Here is a 17,780-nt window from a genome sequence, read left to right as displayed (position 1 = left end):
GACTTATGAACACGCTCTTGGAACAGAACTCGTGTGTAGGGGACTTACTGTAGTATTTGTCCTCTTGTGACTGGCTCATTTCACAGGCCTGGTTTGTTCTGCTCTTTTGATGGTCACTGAATTCTCAAACAAATCATACCCTCTCCATGCCCACCCTCAACCTTTTGTTTGGCCACGGCAGCTAGAAAACGAAGCCAGATCGATGCCTGATGCACAACGAGCATATGTGATTGGGACTTTTGTTGTAGCCACATCATTTATTCCATTTTCTTTTTATTTCTAACCTACCTGTAGTTTAGCGTGTAGGCGTTTCTGCTGTTAGGTGTCTCCAACCCCCTCTGTAACAAGGAAGGGTGCACATTGAAAAATACCCACGGTAGGTGATGGAAGGATTTAGGGGGTCGGGCCATGCACTCAGTGAAGTGGGGTCTCCAGGCCATTAGGATGCCAGTCTGTGCGATCGAGTCCATCCTTGCTGGGATGCACATGGTGCCACGGCCTTGGCGAGCTTGTCAGGCCGCTGCTGGTCTTTTCTGCGCTAACCTCCTCACTCTGAAGGCAGTGCATTCAGCCCATGGCTTAGAAGCCCAGGGCCTTTTCTTATAACCAGATGCACCAATACTAGCAATACCTCCCTCCCTCAGGGACCCCACTTAGCACTGTCTCTCAGACGTACGTGCTTTGCGTGCTGGTGTGGGCTAGCCACACTGACCAGGGCGCAGACGAAGTTAGGGGATAGCACTGGGACTGAGGCCAGGGTTGGAGTATTTAAAGCTAATGCTACCAAGCTAGGATCTGAGTTGTTTTTATTGGAGTTATATTTCCACATGAGAAATGTGTTGGTGGCCATTAGGCCCTGAGGGGTCCATTTCTTCTGGCTCATTCTGAGCTGTCCTCAAAGCCTGAGCCAGTGCTGGTTGGGGCCCGTAGGGCTTCTCCTTATAACCATCACCACCTTCAAACCTCCTCATTATACGTCATCTGACTGCAAGGAGGTGATCCATGCAGGCTGTAAGCAGGGCCGATCCACATAGGCTGTAAGGGTTGAGGGGGGAATCTGTATTCAGAAGACCCCCAAACCCATCCCCGCTGTTAACCAGCAGTGCGGCCAGTCCCTTCACCTCTCTGAGACTCCATCTCTGCTTCTGTAAACTGGGGACGGTAACTTCTCTCTGGATTTTTGTCAGATTAAAGGGGGTAACCACACCCTAATAACATGTTATTATTATACATAATCACCGGAATGCTCAGATGCTACCCAGCTCTTCTGCACCGATTTTGTGTTTCCTCTCTTGACCTAATTTTTTAAAATCTCAGAGTTAGTGCTGATCCTTGAAAGGTCTTCTGGACCACTGGTTCTTAAACATGGTTGCACATGCAGAGCTTTGAGAGGCATTTAACGTGGAAGCCAAGGAATCTGTATATATATATATATACATACATACATATATATATATATATATATTTTTTTTTTTTGCGGTACGCGGGCCTCTCACTGTTGCGGCCTCTCCCGTTGCAGAGCACAGGCTCTGGACGCGCAGGCTCAGCGGCCATGGCTCACGGGCCCAGCCGCTCCGTGGCATGTGAGATCTTCCCGGACCGGGGCACGAACCCGTGTCCCCTGCATCGGCAGGCGGACTCTCAACCACTGCGCCACCAGGGAAGCCCAGGAATCTGTATTTTTAAGTTGCTTTCCTAGTGGTTCGGTTTTGTCCGCAGATGGGGATTTGAGTTCCTCTTGCCCAGACCCTCCCTTGGACACTAGGCAAAAATTCCTTTTTTTGATTCCAAGTGGGTGGAAACCTGTCCCACGTTACAGACTTTAACAAGCAAGACTCCATCCCTCTGGGGGCCCTGCCAGTGTCTGATATCCTTTCACTGCCCCATTTTCCCATCACATTCTCTGCTTATTTCTCTAAAGATCTTGAATAGCTTGTGATTACCGGGCATTGATTCTTTTGTCTCCCAGTCGCTTACTCTCCCCTCCTTTCCTTTGGGAGGTGAGTTCAGCCCTTTGTCTCCTTGTGATTCTCTGAGGCTCCACTCCAACTCCAGCCCTTCCTTCCTTCCCCACACTTTCTCCTGTCTGGAATTTGGGTTTATTTTTCTTCCTGCCTAACTACTTCTAATATACTAAGTCAATAAACAGATTCTCTGTGGTTACATATGGCAAACAGCTGAAATTTACAGTTGAGAGTAAAATTTCGTCATTTGGGGGAAAAAAGTCATTTCACAGATTTAGAAAGCAGTCATTCTGATCTCCCGGGCAAATAAAAGTGTTTTATAACCTTCCACGAAAGCTTATGCCTTGATTAAATTTTTATTATGAATTATTAATTAGAGCAAGGAAGCACGGTGTCCTAAACTTTTGCTTCAATCTGCTCCAGATTGAGACACAAACCAAAGGTGGCAAGAAACCCTGAAGGGGAGGTTTAATGATGAGCAACACATATACACTATCCGAGCGCTTTCCTCTGCCAAAGGCTCCAAACCAGCCAAGCAAATGAGTCCACGTGACCAGGCCCAGACAGAGGCCAGCAACGGGCCTGGAAGAAGTAGGACCACTTCAGCCTCCCTCCTGGGTTCTGTGTTTGGGTTTCATGGGGTGATGGGAATTTGGACACACACGCTATTCACTTCACAAGAGGCTGTGATTAGGCAGAGAGTGGTGGGAAGCAGAGTAGAAAGGCAGCCTGGTATCTCAGAGCCTGAGCCAGAGGTCAGGGGAAGTCGTCACTATGCTCATGGTTGAGTGATGGACTCAACCAGGGCCGCCCAACACAGTTGTCCAGGTTGCCTGGAGAAAGGGGCCTGGGGAGACAGAAGTCCAGCTCACGTTCTCCTTGCCAATCCTCGCCCCTTGCTGTAGGGCCACGTCCACTGGGAGGAAGGAGCATCTTTTTCTGATTTGAACAAGGGAGTCATACGCTGGTCAAGCCTTGCTTGGAGGCAGGTAGTATAATATGGGGTGGGTAGGAGGGATGGACCTGCCTTCTTCCAGAAAGGCATCTTTTTCTTAGAATACAGAGGGGGTGGTTGGGGTACATGGTGGCCTAGAATTCAACCAATAGATGCTAGGGATGCAAACATGAACCGGACTCTGTCTTCAGAGAGCTCACAGTAACTTGGGGAAGAGAAAAACAAGCAGAGCATTACAACACAGTGGTGACAATTGTGGTCCAAGAGGTCTATGCATGTGGCTGCCCAACCAGACTGAATTGGACAGGAGAGAATCAGGGAAGCTTTCTTGAGGATGATGTCTAAACGAGTCTTTTTTTTTTTTTTTTTTTTTGCGGTACGCAGGCCTCTCACTGTTGTGGCCTCTCCCGTTGCGAAGCACAGGCTCCGGATGCGCAGGCTCAGCGGCCATGGCTCACGGGCCCAGCTGCTCCGCGGCATGTGGGATCTTCCCGGACCGGGGCACGAACCCGTGTCCCCTGCATCGGCAGGCGGACTCTCAACCACTGCGCCACCAGGGAAGCCCTAAACGAGTCTTGAAAAGAGGAAGTGGGTTGAGAAGGAGGGTGTGGAGCGTGGAAAGGCACTGCAGGCAAGGGGATGGCATGATGGAAGTAACAGAGGATGAAGAGAGGTCTACCTGACCAGAAGAAAGGGATGCTCTCAGAGGGACGCTCTCCCCACTATATGTGGTTGTGGTTCAAGCCATTTTCAAATATGAGCATTTATTCAAACATGAAAGAAGAGGCAATGCCCATTCCCCTTCCCCACTGGCCAAGGTTGGAGGGCTTGGGCAGAATGCCAAGTTCCCAACACTGTGCTTGGCACTTGACGTGTCCCAAGGCTAGTTACTTCCCCTTCCCATTTCCTCCTGCCCATTTTCAAAATGAAAACAGGGATAAAAGACATATATGTGTCTTTTACAACACAAAAAGGATCTCACAAAAACGTGAAGTAGAGGGTAATGACTTAGCTCTTTGGCAATGGGCAGCCCCCCGTGATTCTGTGTCCCCACCTCTGAGTTGGCTTCTGAGAGCATACTGAGTTTGTGCTCCAGCAAGCAGCTGGCGTCCCTGGATTAATCACTCCAGAGGAGGAGAGGAAAGGAGAGCTCTTCAACTGCGCAGGAAGCAAAAGTTGCCGTTATCTGATTATCTTTAGGGGTTCCCTATCTCTGTCTGTGGATATCCAGGCTTCCAGTCATGCATAGAGAAGAGTCTGCGTGGAGACTCTGTGGCATTTATTTGGACCTTATTGAGACTGAATTCAGTGCTCATGGAAAGTGGCATGTTGACAACACTGCTTCCTAGCATGACATCACATAAATAAGTTTGAAGATACTGCTTAATAAGAACTCTGTAAAGATAAGAGAAATGGTAGAAAGAATTGCAGGATGCTGTTTTCTCCCTAATATCTGCCATGAATCATTGCTCAGAAGGAAGGCAGAGAACAGAGGCACCCGGACAGCACACTGGCCCTGGAGGGTAGGAGAGTGGCTTCCTTAGAGCGCACACCCTAGCTTCCTCGCATCGCTTTGGTGTGAGGCTGGGCTGAGAGGGTGGAGGAGGGCTGCGGGCTGGCCTGAAGGGTGAGGTAGCCATTGCTTGCATCTACTTTTGTAATTCTCTATGCTGAGTAACTCCATCAGAACGCTGCCTCCACTCATTAACTAGCATGTGATACATGCTTATGGTGAGGCCAGCGCAGTGGGGGAACTCTGAGAGAAAGAGATCATTCTGTCACCACTAAGATGACAGAATGTTTGCTCTGTTCTCAACCCTCTGGGATTTCTCTTTCCAGAAAAAGACAGTACAGTCGTCCCTCAGTATCCTGGGGGATTGGTTCCAGGATCCCCTGTGGGTAACAAATCCGTGAATACCCAAATCCTCGGTTGCTCAAGTCTCGTGTAAAATGGAGTAGTATTTGTATAAGACCTACACACTTCCTCCCGTATAATTTAAGTCATCTCTAGATTACTTATGATACCTAGTATAATGTAAATGCTATGTACATAGTTGCTGGAGTGCGGCAAATTCAAGTTTTGCTTTTCAAAACTTTCTGGAATTTGTTTTTTCCTGAATGTTTTTGATCCACGGTTGGTTGAATCGTGGATGCAGAGGACCGACTGCACTTTCCCTGTCTGTCCTACAACGACAGGGAAAATAAGGTGCAAGATTAGGGAGAAAAGGCTCTTGGGAAAACAATGCTTTATTCCTTTCTTATACAAGTTCTTTCCTGGAATATAGCTCAATTATGGGTCCCCAGGAAGCCTCCCTCCACAGGATTTTTTTTTTTTTTTTTATTTAAGAGATGGTGTCAGGCCAGGGCTTCAGGGCAGGTGACAAAGACTTCGAGTTGCTGCCCCGCTGAGCCCATTGCTTTCCTAAAGGGAGCCCCCGCTTCAGGGCTGGGTGTGAGGGAGGGAGGTGGGTCTGAGGGCAGCTGGTTCAGTATCTGACCCCAAGTGATCTTGTTTGAGGAAGACTCCAGCCATCCCCCAACAGAACATTGTAGGAGCTGAAGAGTCTGCTGGTGGGAAGGTAGAAGAGTGGGAGGAGGGAATGGGCAATGGGTGGCCTCACTTCTTGACGACAGATGGAAAAGAAAAGGTGTGTCTGCAACCCGTGGAAAGTTCTCCTCAGTTGCCTGGTGGAGCCAGTCAGAAGGAGCTTGAGGATGGAGGCATGTGACTGGGGAACGATAGGGGAATGCCAGGAAACGAGAGGAGTTTAAGCTGGGATGGGAACTGAGGAAGAATGTAAGTGAGGGAGATGGTACTTCAGTGAAGCCTGTGGCCTCTGAAACCTTAAAGGGCAGGGTTTGATTCTGGTCCACGGAATGCCTCAATAGGGTCTTAGAGATTATTTAGCTTTAAGCCCTGAGTTAGAGTTGAGGAAACAAATCCAGAGAAGTCTGAACATGCCGTTGGTCACATGGGAAGTTTGTGGCCAAGTAGGGTCCAAGATCTAAACTGCAGTTCCTGGTCTTATCTTTGCTGGGGAAATTTGAAGTTCCTTTGGCTTGCCCCTCTGAGGTAGGGGAAGAGCCTGTGCAGAAAACTTTGACCTCAGAGTCAGGTAACCTTAGCTTTGGAGTGGCTACTTCGCCCACATGTTTCCCCAGGCTTTCCAGACAAGGGCAGAGCCCCATCCCCTGGCTCTCAGGCTAGTGACCTGCCGAGGGTCAGTGGGAAGAGAGGGTTCCTAGCTGATTTGGAGCCCTTTGGTGTGTCTCTCCCTTTGTTCTTTTGGTGTTGGTAGTTACTGGGCAAAACAACCCTTGAGGAGGAGATAAACTGCCTCAGATAGGAAGGGTTTATCTCTGAGGTTATTGCAAATATGCCTGACTCCTTAATCTAGTTCTGTCCAGATCTGAACTGGTAGCCAGATAAACTGTTTGCCTGATTTCATGTATTTATCAAGTCTAAACAGTGACCAGAAGGCAATTATCCCCTGGGAGGCCAGTGGCTCAAGAGATAAGCTGTGCCCTGCAGGTCTGTTTCTGTCACAGATCCATAAGTTGTCACTCCAGCCCCCATAGAGTTTCTCCGCTTTCCCCACCATCCTAAATTTCAGAGGAGGTTCGATGTTCCAAAATGTCTGTTTTGGTGTTCTCTTGCCCATAACTGAAAATAAAATCCAATGGTTTTTATGGATGGATGAATCCTTTTTAAAGGCCCTTTTGTTATCACCACGGGGTTTGTGAGCACTAAAAGTGGGTTTTAACGGACTAGAGAGACCTTAGATCAGAATTTGCTGATTGAGGAAGGGAACAAGTGACCACCTGACACAGCCCCTTCGTACTGTAGATGGGGAAGCCAAAGCACAGAGGGATTCAGGTCTTAGGTGAAAGGAATGTGCTCTTTAGAGTTGAGCAGACCTGGGTTTGAAGCTTGGCTTTGATGCTGACCTGCTCTCTGACCTTGAGTAACCTCCAGGAGCCCGTATTGACTCATCTATCATGTGGAGCCAACAATTTGGACCTCAGAGCGTTGTTGTGAGAGGTAAAAACTGGTTGACCTTGGTCAAGGTCACACAGATACTTGGGGGCAGAGCTAACGTCAGAACCCTAGTATCCTGGAACCCAGATCTCTCTTCTTTCCATTACACTGCAGGATCTTTCTCTCTGGAGGCCTTCAGTTTACGATTAAATAAAAAGTAAAAAGTCATCTTTGTCCCACTCAAAGTTCTAATTCAGTATTTCTCAGAGGTAGCCCCTCCAGAGGGTCTGAGGTTCAGTTCTGCTCCGGACTCATATTTATACGATGACGGCGTCTATATTTTTTCGGGATGAATTAATAATCGACTTGCCATTGTATTTAGGAAAAACCAGACATCACCTCATGGATGTCTCATCCAGAGGGAGCGTCACTTATTCCACTCATTCTGGAAAATTTTCTATTTATTTTCTATTTGGTAGCAGCAGGAACAGGAGTCTTGGGAGACTTTTTGCTCAGCCGAAGGGTATTACTGGTCCACAGGACGACAAGGTCGGGGCCTGAGTCTGAGGTCTCAGGACTGGAGTCAGCCTGCCCTTGCAGCCTTCGCCAGGGCGTTGTCTCCGCCTCGGACACTAGGTGGCGCCAAAGGAACATCCTCTTGGCCCCAGGCGCGGTCGCAGCCGGGGAGAACTCGCCTGGGCGCCGCGGAATTCTCGGGGTTTCCACACAGGGTCAGGCTGGCCACCTCTCGCCACACTGTCCTCCCATTAAAAGGACGACTCTTCTCTGGGGGAAGGCCTGGTATTGTCCTGCCTGGCGATGGGAGTCATGCTCCATTTGGTGTTAGGATTCTCCAATTCAGCATTTTAAACACCAAAGGGGCTAAGCTTGTTTGTTCCTCATCCGTCGTCTCCCCTCCCACCCGCTTCCTATGTCATTAACGGTACATTTGCTTTGAGTGCCATCGTTACGAGGGTTTGGGGGCGCTAAATATACCTCCCCGTCTTTCTATTTTTAAAAGGCTGCAGACGTGATACAAATTACGCTTGCATGACGGGCGCCTCCGAATCGGCCTAGAGAGGTTGCCGTGGGGACCGTGGAGCAGGAGGGAGTGCTGCCTGCCGAAGGTGTCACGATGCTCTTCAGCCCGGCGCGTCCCGGACCAGCGTCTCCTCCGGCCCTGCCGCCGCGAGCGTCCCCTGGAGGCGGGCAGGGAGCGGGGCCCGGGCGCGGCCGCCGCAGCCCAGGGCCCGCCTCCGCTTTTCGGTTCCTCTCCTCGGGATCCCGTACGGATGCCCAGCTGCCTCTCAAATCACAATAAAGCTTCCCCACTTCAAAGTCAGTTGCTGTCCTCTCACGTCCCTGTCTGCATCGCCCTTTCCACCTCGCCCGTTTCCTCTGCCCCATCTGCACAAATGGCTTCCTGGCCCCGCTGGTTTCTCCGGTGGTCCCAGCTCCCGCTCGCTCCTCCAGTTCTCGGCTCCTTCCTCCAAGTACCCCTCACGGGTCTTGATCCTGCGGGGCTCTGATCTAGGCCGGATCCCGGGCTCCTCCCCACACCACGGCATCCCTCCACTCCCCGATTCTGGAGAATCAGGAAATAAGCCAATTCTGGTCTCTTTCCTTCCTTCTCAGGGCGGAAAGCACACTTCAGGTATCCTTCTTTTCCTGTTTACTAGGGCCATCAGATCTGGAAGGGATTTGAGGATACGGGCAGTTTCTTTTCTCCTTCCTCCCTCTCTCCCTCCCTCCCTTCCTTCCCCAGAAGTTGCCTTTTTACTAGTAAGTACAATGTCCTAGGAGTGCAGGCCTGGCAAGTTGACGGAAATTTCAACTACATTAAGCCTCAGCTGTGAGGCCAAACCAACACTAGATAGAGAGTGATGAGTTGGCAGAAGAAAAAGGAAAAGGGAGGACCAGGAAGGGTTACAAGAACCAGGGCCCTGTGTTTGCGGGTCTTGCGATGTCTGATTTCTGTTTCTGGGTCTGAGAGCTCTGGGATTGTGGGTAAGTTACTTCACTTCCCGAGCCTCGGTTTCCTGTTCTGTAAAATGGGAATACTACTGCCTACATCATAGGGTTGTGGTGAGGATTATGAGCTAATATGTATGTGAAGTGCTCTCTGGGCAGATAAGGAAGGCTAAACTATGATAGCTGTTAGCATGATCAAATAGAAGCCATTGCTGTAGTCTCTCACCAAACTGATTTTACAGACATCCAGAAGTACCTGCTTTTCCCCCCTTGTTCGGGGTTAGGAGTAACTTTCTCTGAATTATGAGTGTTTGCCTTTGTTTTATGGGCTATGATGTCCTCTCCTTGCTAGAAAGGAAAAGAGAGTAACTGGCTTTTTTTTTTTTTCCTTCCCAGGACTCTTGAAGAGGGATTCCTGATGTAGCCACACCACTGGAGATAAATGGTGTAACTCAGGGGCATGTCAGCTTCCTCACGTGTACCATGGGGATTTCATACAGGCCTTTCCCTTTCAAAAAATATTTTGGGACACCAGATATTGCTGTACCATCTCATTGAAATGGACCTGCACGTGGCAGCAAGTCCATCGCTTAGCTTCTGATGAAAGTCAGAGTTTGTAAACTGAGCTCATTTATGAATAAATACTACAAACGTGACTGATACAGCTAGCCATCCTCTTGTACGTGTGACTCAATTTATTCATGCTCTGCAAAAGATGGCTCCTTTGCTTGCCAGGAGCCTTAAACAGTATTTCATTAAAACTGGCTTAATTACTATTAAAGGAGGGCCCAATCAAAACTATACATTCCTCCTATATGTGTGTGTATACATGGAGCAGTATATATAACATATATTGCTAAGTGTGTGTATGTCTGTGCATGTCTGTGCATGTGCATATATGTATGTGTGTGGGTATATATATATATATATATATACCCACACACATATGCTTAGTAATCTAATTACATGGTGTAAATTGTTGGGAAAAATACCCAGGATCCAGCTGCCTTTCTGTTGCTAGATCAGAGTAGAGGCCACCTCCTGAGGGTGTGGTGTTGGTGGCTTCTCACTGATTCCACAGTGGAAGTCCCAGCTGCACAGAGAGCCACCGTCTAAGGAGAGGCAGATTCTGACCTCTGCTCTGCTCTCAGGACGTCCCTTTTCCTTCTCAGCAGTGCTGAGATGCTTGAGCTGGGAAGTGTTGGGGAAAGTGTCCGTGCAAAAAGAGATGTGGCCTTCGGGCTTTTGTTTCTGGGGCTGGCTGTCTAGCTTTCCTAATGAGCAAATGTGTTCTCTTTAAGGAAACAAACAAACAAAGCAAAAACATCAACTCATCTGGATTTTATTCATTTGTTTTAAATACAAACAAAAGGAGAGAGAAGTGGTTATTTATGTACCAACTACTTCAAATGCAAGTTACTCCATCGCTTGGGATGTTTGGACGGTGTTTGTCACCGTAGGACCCACAGGGCTAGTTCCCACCGTTATTCGGCAAGGCTTTTTTCTTTCCAAAATTCCCAGCATTCCTTTAAGGCCCATTTAGCTGCGGGTTTTGTTTATTCTCTCGGCAATCAGCATTTAAAATAAGACAAACAAGCATTTTTCCTGGTCTGTGAATCCCCACAGGCCAGCCTCCACCTGCATACCTGAAGCCAGCGTGTCCAATTGAATTTCTCTGTAACCCATATCCCCTTCAGAGACCTGCCCTCTTCGTATACCAAGCTGGAAATAGAGAACTTAAGCAGGGCAAATGTAATTTTAAGAATTGCTAATGATGCTAGAAATCTGCAATGCAATTAGCGTCATTGGATTTGGCGCTCCTCCGAAGGCACAAAACTCCTTGTCATCCTGCGGTGGCAGCAGTGGCAAGCGCCTCCTCGCGTGCCTGGGCGGCCTGGGGCGCTGGCAGCCGCTTCGCACCGAAATAGGAGCATTTGGTTAGGCTTCCTCTCTTTCTCTGTCTCTCAGCTACTGACTTCTTTGTCTCTTTTCTGAGTTGCAGAGGGATGGATCTGTGCATAGATTATATCCGTCGCCTTCAGTCCCGCAGTGGAGTCACTCCGTTTTCTAGGTAATTGGGGCCCCTGCTTTGTGCACTCACTTTTCTCCCTCGGATTTCAGTGCTCCAGTTCAACTGATGTTCCCCCTGTCCTGGAACTCCAGTAATTCTGGAGCTGTTAACTGGCATCTCACACCCCAGCAACTGTGACGCCCTCTGACCCCGCATTACCCACTATACGATATACTTTCCTTTCTCTTTCTTTCCTTCTCTAACTTCTCTTTCTTCGCTGCTCTCTGGGGTTCAGATGTAGTGTGAAGAGTTAAACGTAGGGATGTGAAGGGAGCCAGAGGGAGAGAGGGAGTGAGAAAGCAAAAAAGAGAAAATGAATGATTGGATTCAAAATAAACCTTTACTTTTTCATAAGAAAATTATTTTTGCTCTCGGGAAAAATAACGTGGGCCAGGCATGGAAACCATGTTAGCTGGCTAAGAGGCTGCCAAAGCCAGAATTTGATCTTGATGGGTCTGTTCAATTCAGCAAAGGTTTTTGACTCTGGGGATCCTCTTTCAGATACAGAGGTCCAAATCAGAAGCTTGTAGAGGGGAGCTATTCTTCCCAGATTCCAGATGTGTCTGTGAGACAACACGTTCTGGGGCAAATTGATTTCACTCTTGGGAAACTGGAGATTTTTCAAAGTTTTAGTCTGCAAAGCCAGCTAATGCAATTCCCCATTAGTGCATTAAAGTGTGCCCTTATTAATTCAAACATAAAGGCAACAAAATAAGCTGTTAAATTTAAAATATAATACATATATAATGAGGAGAATGTGTGAAAGCCTTATTCAAATGAAAATACAGGAGTGTTTGAACTACTGAGGTATCTTTTGTATTGAATTATGAGCATATGTAATAGATTTAATTATTAATTTTCCCATTGTTCTATGCACACAGACAGGGTTCAAGGCACAGTCATTCTCTGGCTTTCATAGATCTAATTTGTATAATTATTGCCTGAATAAAGAATTGCTCCAATTCCTAGCTCTCTTTCTTTTTTCCCCCCTTCTAAATACTATTTCAATGCCGCATTCCAAAAGGGGAGCACCTGCCACTTCTTCAAAGTCAGCTGATCATTTGGAATGATGGACGGCACTGCTGCCGATGACGTTCCCCTTTCAAGTCTCTTTGTCTAAGTGAATTATCGTGCATCCTTTTAATTTTATTGAACAAATTACATTTGTCAAGGTCTATCTTTGTAAATAAATGATAACTAGAGACACATGGATGCGTATTTCTGCTGTTCAAGGGCTCTTGTTCCATTTCTGGAAGCCAGATGAACATGGAACAAAGGAGAAACTTTCCTCTAAAAGCAATTATCTTTCTGCATTCCCATCAGTATAATTATATTGCAGGGAATTTTAAGAAGCTGTAGAAGTAGAATTGAATGCTTAAAACTGTGTTTGCTGAATTGCTATGCAAAAGTTGAGCAGGCTGTATGGCATCACATGAAACAGTCTAACTCTCTCCTGACCATGTTTCTCCAAGTTTAGAGTGTGCCTGAAGAATGGAGACACTGTGGAGAGGGGGTGGCGAGGAGGTAGGTCAGATTTAGGGGTTCGTGTGTTTCTTGAAGGTAATATCTAATGACAGTTCTGAAATCTGAGGGCTGTAAGCAAGGTGACTGGGGATGTACACAATAAACTACCCATCTCCAGTCTATTTGGAAAGCTTCTGATCTGTGGATTGCTCTCCGCCTGGAACAGAAACCTACAAGCTTAGTAACTAATCCATTAACGTGGTGGAATAAGGAGGGGGTTCTTCATGAGATCATGGTAGAAGCAATTACATTGCCCCCAAAAGCGAGTGAGCAGCTGCTTTAGACAGATATTGAATGTGGGTTGTGTGGCTGCCGTGTCAATGCTACATGTCAACAAGGATCGTTTCTTCATCACGGGCTCCCCTATATTTTAGTGAAGTAAACTGTAAGGTCTTATCACAGATGGTTATCAGTACTCTCATCCCTCCCCTTCCCAATTTTTTTTTTTTTTTTTTTTCCGGTACGCGGGACTCTCACTGTTGTGGCCTCTCCCGTTGCGGAGCACAGGCTCCGGACGCGCAGGCTCAGCGGCCATGGCTCACGGGCCCAGCTGCTCCGCGGCACGTGGGGTCTTCCCGGACCAGGGCAGGAGCCCGTGTCCCCTGCATCGGCAGGTGGACTCTCAACCACTGCACCACCAGGGAAGCCCTCCTCTTCCCAATTTTTACCAAACCATCTGGTGGACATTCAGGGGAAACATCAGTGATTGTAGGACAGAGTGATAAGGGCCATGACAAGGTTCTTGGGGTTGAGGAGGAGGTTTGCTGGGGGAACACAGTGGAGGAGAACCCAGCTCAGCCTGGGGGGCTGGAGGTGGTCAGCAAAAGTCATGGAAGAAGGTGAAGCTTGAGTGGACATGGTCAGATAAAAGTGGGGCGGGGAGGGGAGCAGTAATGGAGAGAAGGCTATGTGAGGACCAGTGACATAAAGCAGCCAGGCACGTTCAGGAAGCTGCTAATATTTCAAGATGACCAGGAAGGAGGGTGAGAGTGGGTGAGTGGAAGGGGATGAAGCTAAGGGAATCAGCATGTGTCAGATGAGGAAGAGAAGGGGGCCTTGCCAGGAGGCTTAAATTTGATGCTGCATGTTATGGGAAAGCGTTGGAGTCTCACAGGTGAGCGAGATGATCAAGCTTTGGAAGGCGCATCCCAGGAGCCAGGACAGCCGTTGGGGCCCAGTGCAGAAAGAAAAATATTCAAAACCAACCAAAATTAGTGCTGCCAAAGATACTGAAATATAGAGCTTTCCCCTTTATTCTTCAGTCTCTCAACCTGTCGTGGTGTTTTTTAAAATTTGCCATTTAATGTCACCCTCCTCAGGCACAGGGACACTCGTGGGACAAGTGCAGACCCTTACAGGAGCCTGGGGTTCTACCCCCAAAACTTGGGATACTAGTGGCCCACTGGTGGCTGGGCTTCTCCCCCAGGGGCTGCCATACCAATGGGCTGTGGCCACCTAGGGGTGGGAAAGTAGAGCCGGCATCTCTCCTTCCCAGAGGCCCGGTGCCCCCAAGGGTATTGCAGTGTCTGTGTCGGGATGCAATAGGTATCTGGGTCTGGGGTGGTCACAAGGCTTGCCTGCATTATGTCACCTGCCAAATGCACCGGGACACCATCAGCCTAGGGTGGAGATAGCCACGACCCCGTCCACCCCTAGACACCATGAGGTGTGCTCACCCAACCCTGACCCTCCTCACACCTGTGCCCGGACCCCTGCTGGTGGTGGAGTTGGCAGTGGTCACTGGGAGGGCTTAGAGAGAAGGGAGGAGGGGCAGAGCCCAGGGTGCCAGAGCTCAGGTGAGCGAGTGGCTGAGAACCTGTTCCAGGAGGTGGGAGGTGGCAGAAGGCCTGGCCCAGATGAACCAAGGCCCTAAGCCCCCAGTGCGTGGTCTGTTGTCCCACGGACTTCACTTCCAAAACACTAGTTAAGAATTTCAAGATGGCAGCCACAGAACTTTAAAGCTCAAGTGGGGGGCCCTTCTGTGCATCTGTAGTGGTCACTCACCTGTGAAGCTTATTGGCAGCAGGGGGCTATAGAAGAGCCTCAAGGCAGGAAACCCATTAGGGAGGGACCAGAGCCATCTGGGTGATGAGTCGTGAGAACCACAGCTAAGGCAGTGGTGGTGGGAATGGAGAGGAAGTGGGGATGGGAAGTATCAGGAGCGTGGGGGTGGGCAGGTCAGTGGGATAAGTGGGTGACTTCCAGATTTCAAGTGTATGCATTGGTACTTTATGAAACACATCCACATGACTTTTATCATTTAATCCATGAAATAGTCCTGTGGAACATATATTTTTGTTCTTTCCATTTTATGGTGGGGAAATAGCTCAGAGAAATAAGGTAATTTCCCCAAGGGCCTCCAGTCAGAAGACTTGGCATTCAACGCAAGGAATTTTATTCCAATTGCATATTCGATCCACTGTGACATTTGGCCTCTCTGCTGCTCTGGAAGACTCTGGCCTGGGTTTTTCGTTCGTTTTTTTCGTTTGTTCATTCATTGCTTCATTGAGCAAATATTTATTAAGTGACCACAGTGTGTCAGATGCTCATCTAGGAGCTGGAGATACACTGGTAAGCGATCCAGACAAGGCCTCTGCTCTCATGGAGCGCACGTTCTAGCTCGGCCCAGGTGCCAAATTTAATCAGAGACTCCCATGGGGCTTTGAAGGCTGGTAGAAGCCATTCTTTGTTTTCCTCTTCTGTTTCTTGTCCCGGGTTTCTAGTGAATTAGAGTTTGATTAGCTGCAACAGAGCGATCATGACAACAGGGAGGGGAATAAAGTGTCCTTTGGACCACCCCTATCCAAGAGTCTGTGTAATTAGAACAAGGAAACCCTAGTGCCTGTCATCTCTACCTGGACTGGCAGAGGTCTGTCCCATTCTATAGGTAGATAATTATGTTGTTTTGTTCTTTCATTAAAAAAATATGTTATCTGTTTCAAAGAGCATTGTAAATCTCAGGCTAGGAGACTGGATAATCCTGTTGAAGGATAAACTCCATATAGTATTAAATTGTGGCTGAGCCAACAGCAACGGTTCTGAATAGTGTTAAGATGACTCAACAGTATGGGTCAGGGAGGCACCTAACTGACCGGTGACGCAGCCCCTCCCTATGCCTCGCACTGTAGAAGACCGCAGGAAGGCGTGTGGTGAATGGTGTTAGGAGGAACGAGCTTTCTGCCTTGGTGCACAACCCCTGAACTAGAATGTCTGCCAGATGGCACAGGTGCTGGGACACGAGCGTTCAGAGTATGATGCAACTACGGGAAGTTTGGAGACTGAAATCCTTTTACGGGCAATGCTTTATTTGACAGGAAACAACATTATACAAAGATTAATCACCAAGCAGTAGTCATGGGGAACAAAAATCATACTCTCGCAGGAGAACTTGCTGAGCTTGTTGATGTCTCTATGGCTTGTGAGAGGCTCTAGGGGAAACGTAACATGAAAATCTGTGGTCCCAGTAGACGCAAACAATCTCTCCACTCCAGAGTGTCTCGGCCTGGTCCCTGGATTCTGAGTTGATAGCCGAGAGGGGGGTGGAGGAATAAGTACAGGGGTTGTTTCTAGAAAGTCGGGTCGATAGTAGGTCTGGGGAGAGTGATGAATCAAGAAGCCTGATTCAAACCAAGAGGCATGAAGGGATCTGAAGACCATCTGGGTACTAAGCGGACCTCTCTCGGGCGCACCATCATCCTTCTGGGCTGGATTGGTGGCCGTGCTATGCAGGAGGCCTTCTTGTGTACCTGCTGAGTGAGGCGTGCCTCTTCCTTTCCTGCCCCTCAGCACTGCTCTGCTCTCTCATAGTTCCTCTCCATAGGAACAGAAGCTTCCACTGACTTAACACGTCAACATATGAAGTTCAAGTGCTTTTCAAAACATTTTATTATTGCCTGAGTGTTTGCGAAGCAGCTTACCTTAGACTCCAACTGGCTTCAAGAGGTTTGTGCCTGCCTTGTATTCCAGAAGAATCACATCACGGGCCCAGCACATTCCTCACGCACATCCCCACCCCTCCTCTGCCTCTCTCTCCAAGGAGTGTGATGACGCCCATGGGAAGGCCATGAGGAATCTTAATTTCAGCCTTTATACCATTGCATGGCCAGTTTAAAGAGGGACATCATCTCCTTTAAAAATTTGTTTTAAATTGTATGTTACATGGGTGGACTCTGCCCACCAGGGTCATGCAATGAGCGAATAACTAGGTGAGTGAAGCTTCCCCTGCTGCTCTATCAAGTGAGGAACCTCATGGACCACATTCTGGGTCCTTCCTGAGACGCTTCCAGATGTCAAGTTCTTAACTTCTGTCAGCAGCCAGGCCTCTGTGTCTACATTCATGTTGTGATCATGACGTGGTAGTTTGGCCATCCCAAGGAAATAATATTCATTTATTAACATCTCGTTAAAATTATTTAAATAGGTATACCAGTGTTTAGTAGTAGTATTATGTAAAAATCATGAATCTTGAGCAGATTTGACCCATTTATGATGTATCTTCAGAGACCCATATTAGTTTGTGTGTATGCATAAGAGGGCAGGCTGGATATTAAACATCAAAAGGACTTGATATGCCACAAATAATAATAATAGTAATACTAACAGAACCATGACAGGTTCTGTTGCCATTTTCTGTCTGTACCTAGTGTAGGACTTGCAGTGTAAAAACGAATGCGTGTAATAAACTAGATAGGTAGATTAAGCAAATACTAGAATAAAGAACTCTATGATATCAAACCACAGCACGTAGTCACAACGAGTGAGATAAATTTCATTCATGAAGAGATTTTGATCTTAGCCCCTCATAAGAGAACTGTAAGATAGGGGCAGCATCTAATCTTGAGGCAGGTAGAGAGTGGTGAGCTGGCAAATCAGGAATAATTTTCAAATCAGTCAGTGGCTACACGTGGTGGTCTTCAAGTCACCTCACTGCTTGGGGCTGCAGGGGTGGCTGAAGCCATTGTGGTGAAATGGACGAAAAAACAGAAGACACAAAGCTCTCGCATTCCTTCCTCCCATCCCATTTCTGCTCTTCAATTGCTCTGAGACCTAAGATTCCTCTCCTGAAGTTTCTTAGAGCTACAAAGTCCCACGTCTTCCCAGAGCTGAGTCCTGCCACCCTCCTCACTCAGCAGGTGAAGCTGGTCGCCGACTTTCTGCTGGAGCGGATCCTGGGAGAGGCCTGGCTGCCGCCCTCTCAGACATCCCTGGTGACCTGTGGTCCAGCGATGGTGAGGCCAAGCGAGGAGGTGGCTGTCATCTTGGCAGCCGGGCTTCTCTGAGGCCCTGTGGCTTTGGAGACACAGAAGCCAAGAAGAG

Source organism: Tursiops truncatus, chromosome 1 (assembly GCF_011762595.2).
Source record: "Tursiops truncatus isolate mTurTru1 chromosome 1, mTurTru1.mat.Y, whole genome shotgun sequence".
Taxonomy (NCBI): Eukaryota; Metazoa; Chordata; class Mammalia; order Artiodactyla; family Delphinidae; genus Tursiops; species Tursiops truncatus.
The sequence above is the reverse complement of the archived record's forward strand: the minus strand, read 5'-3'. Positions refer to the sequence as shown.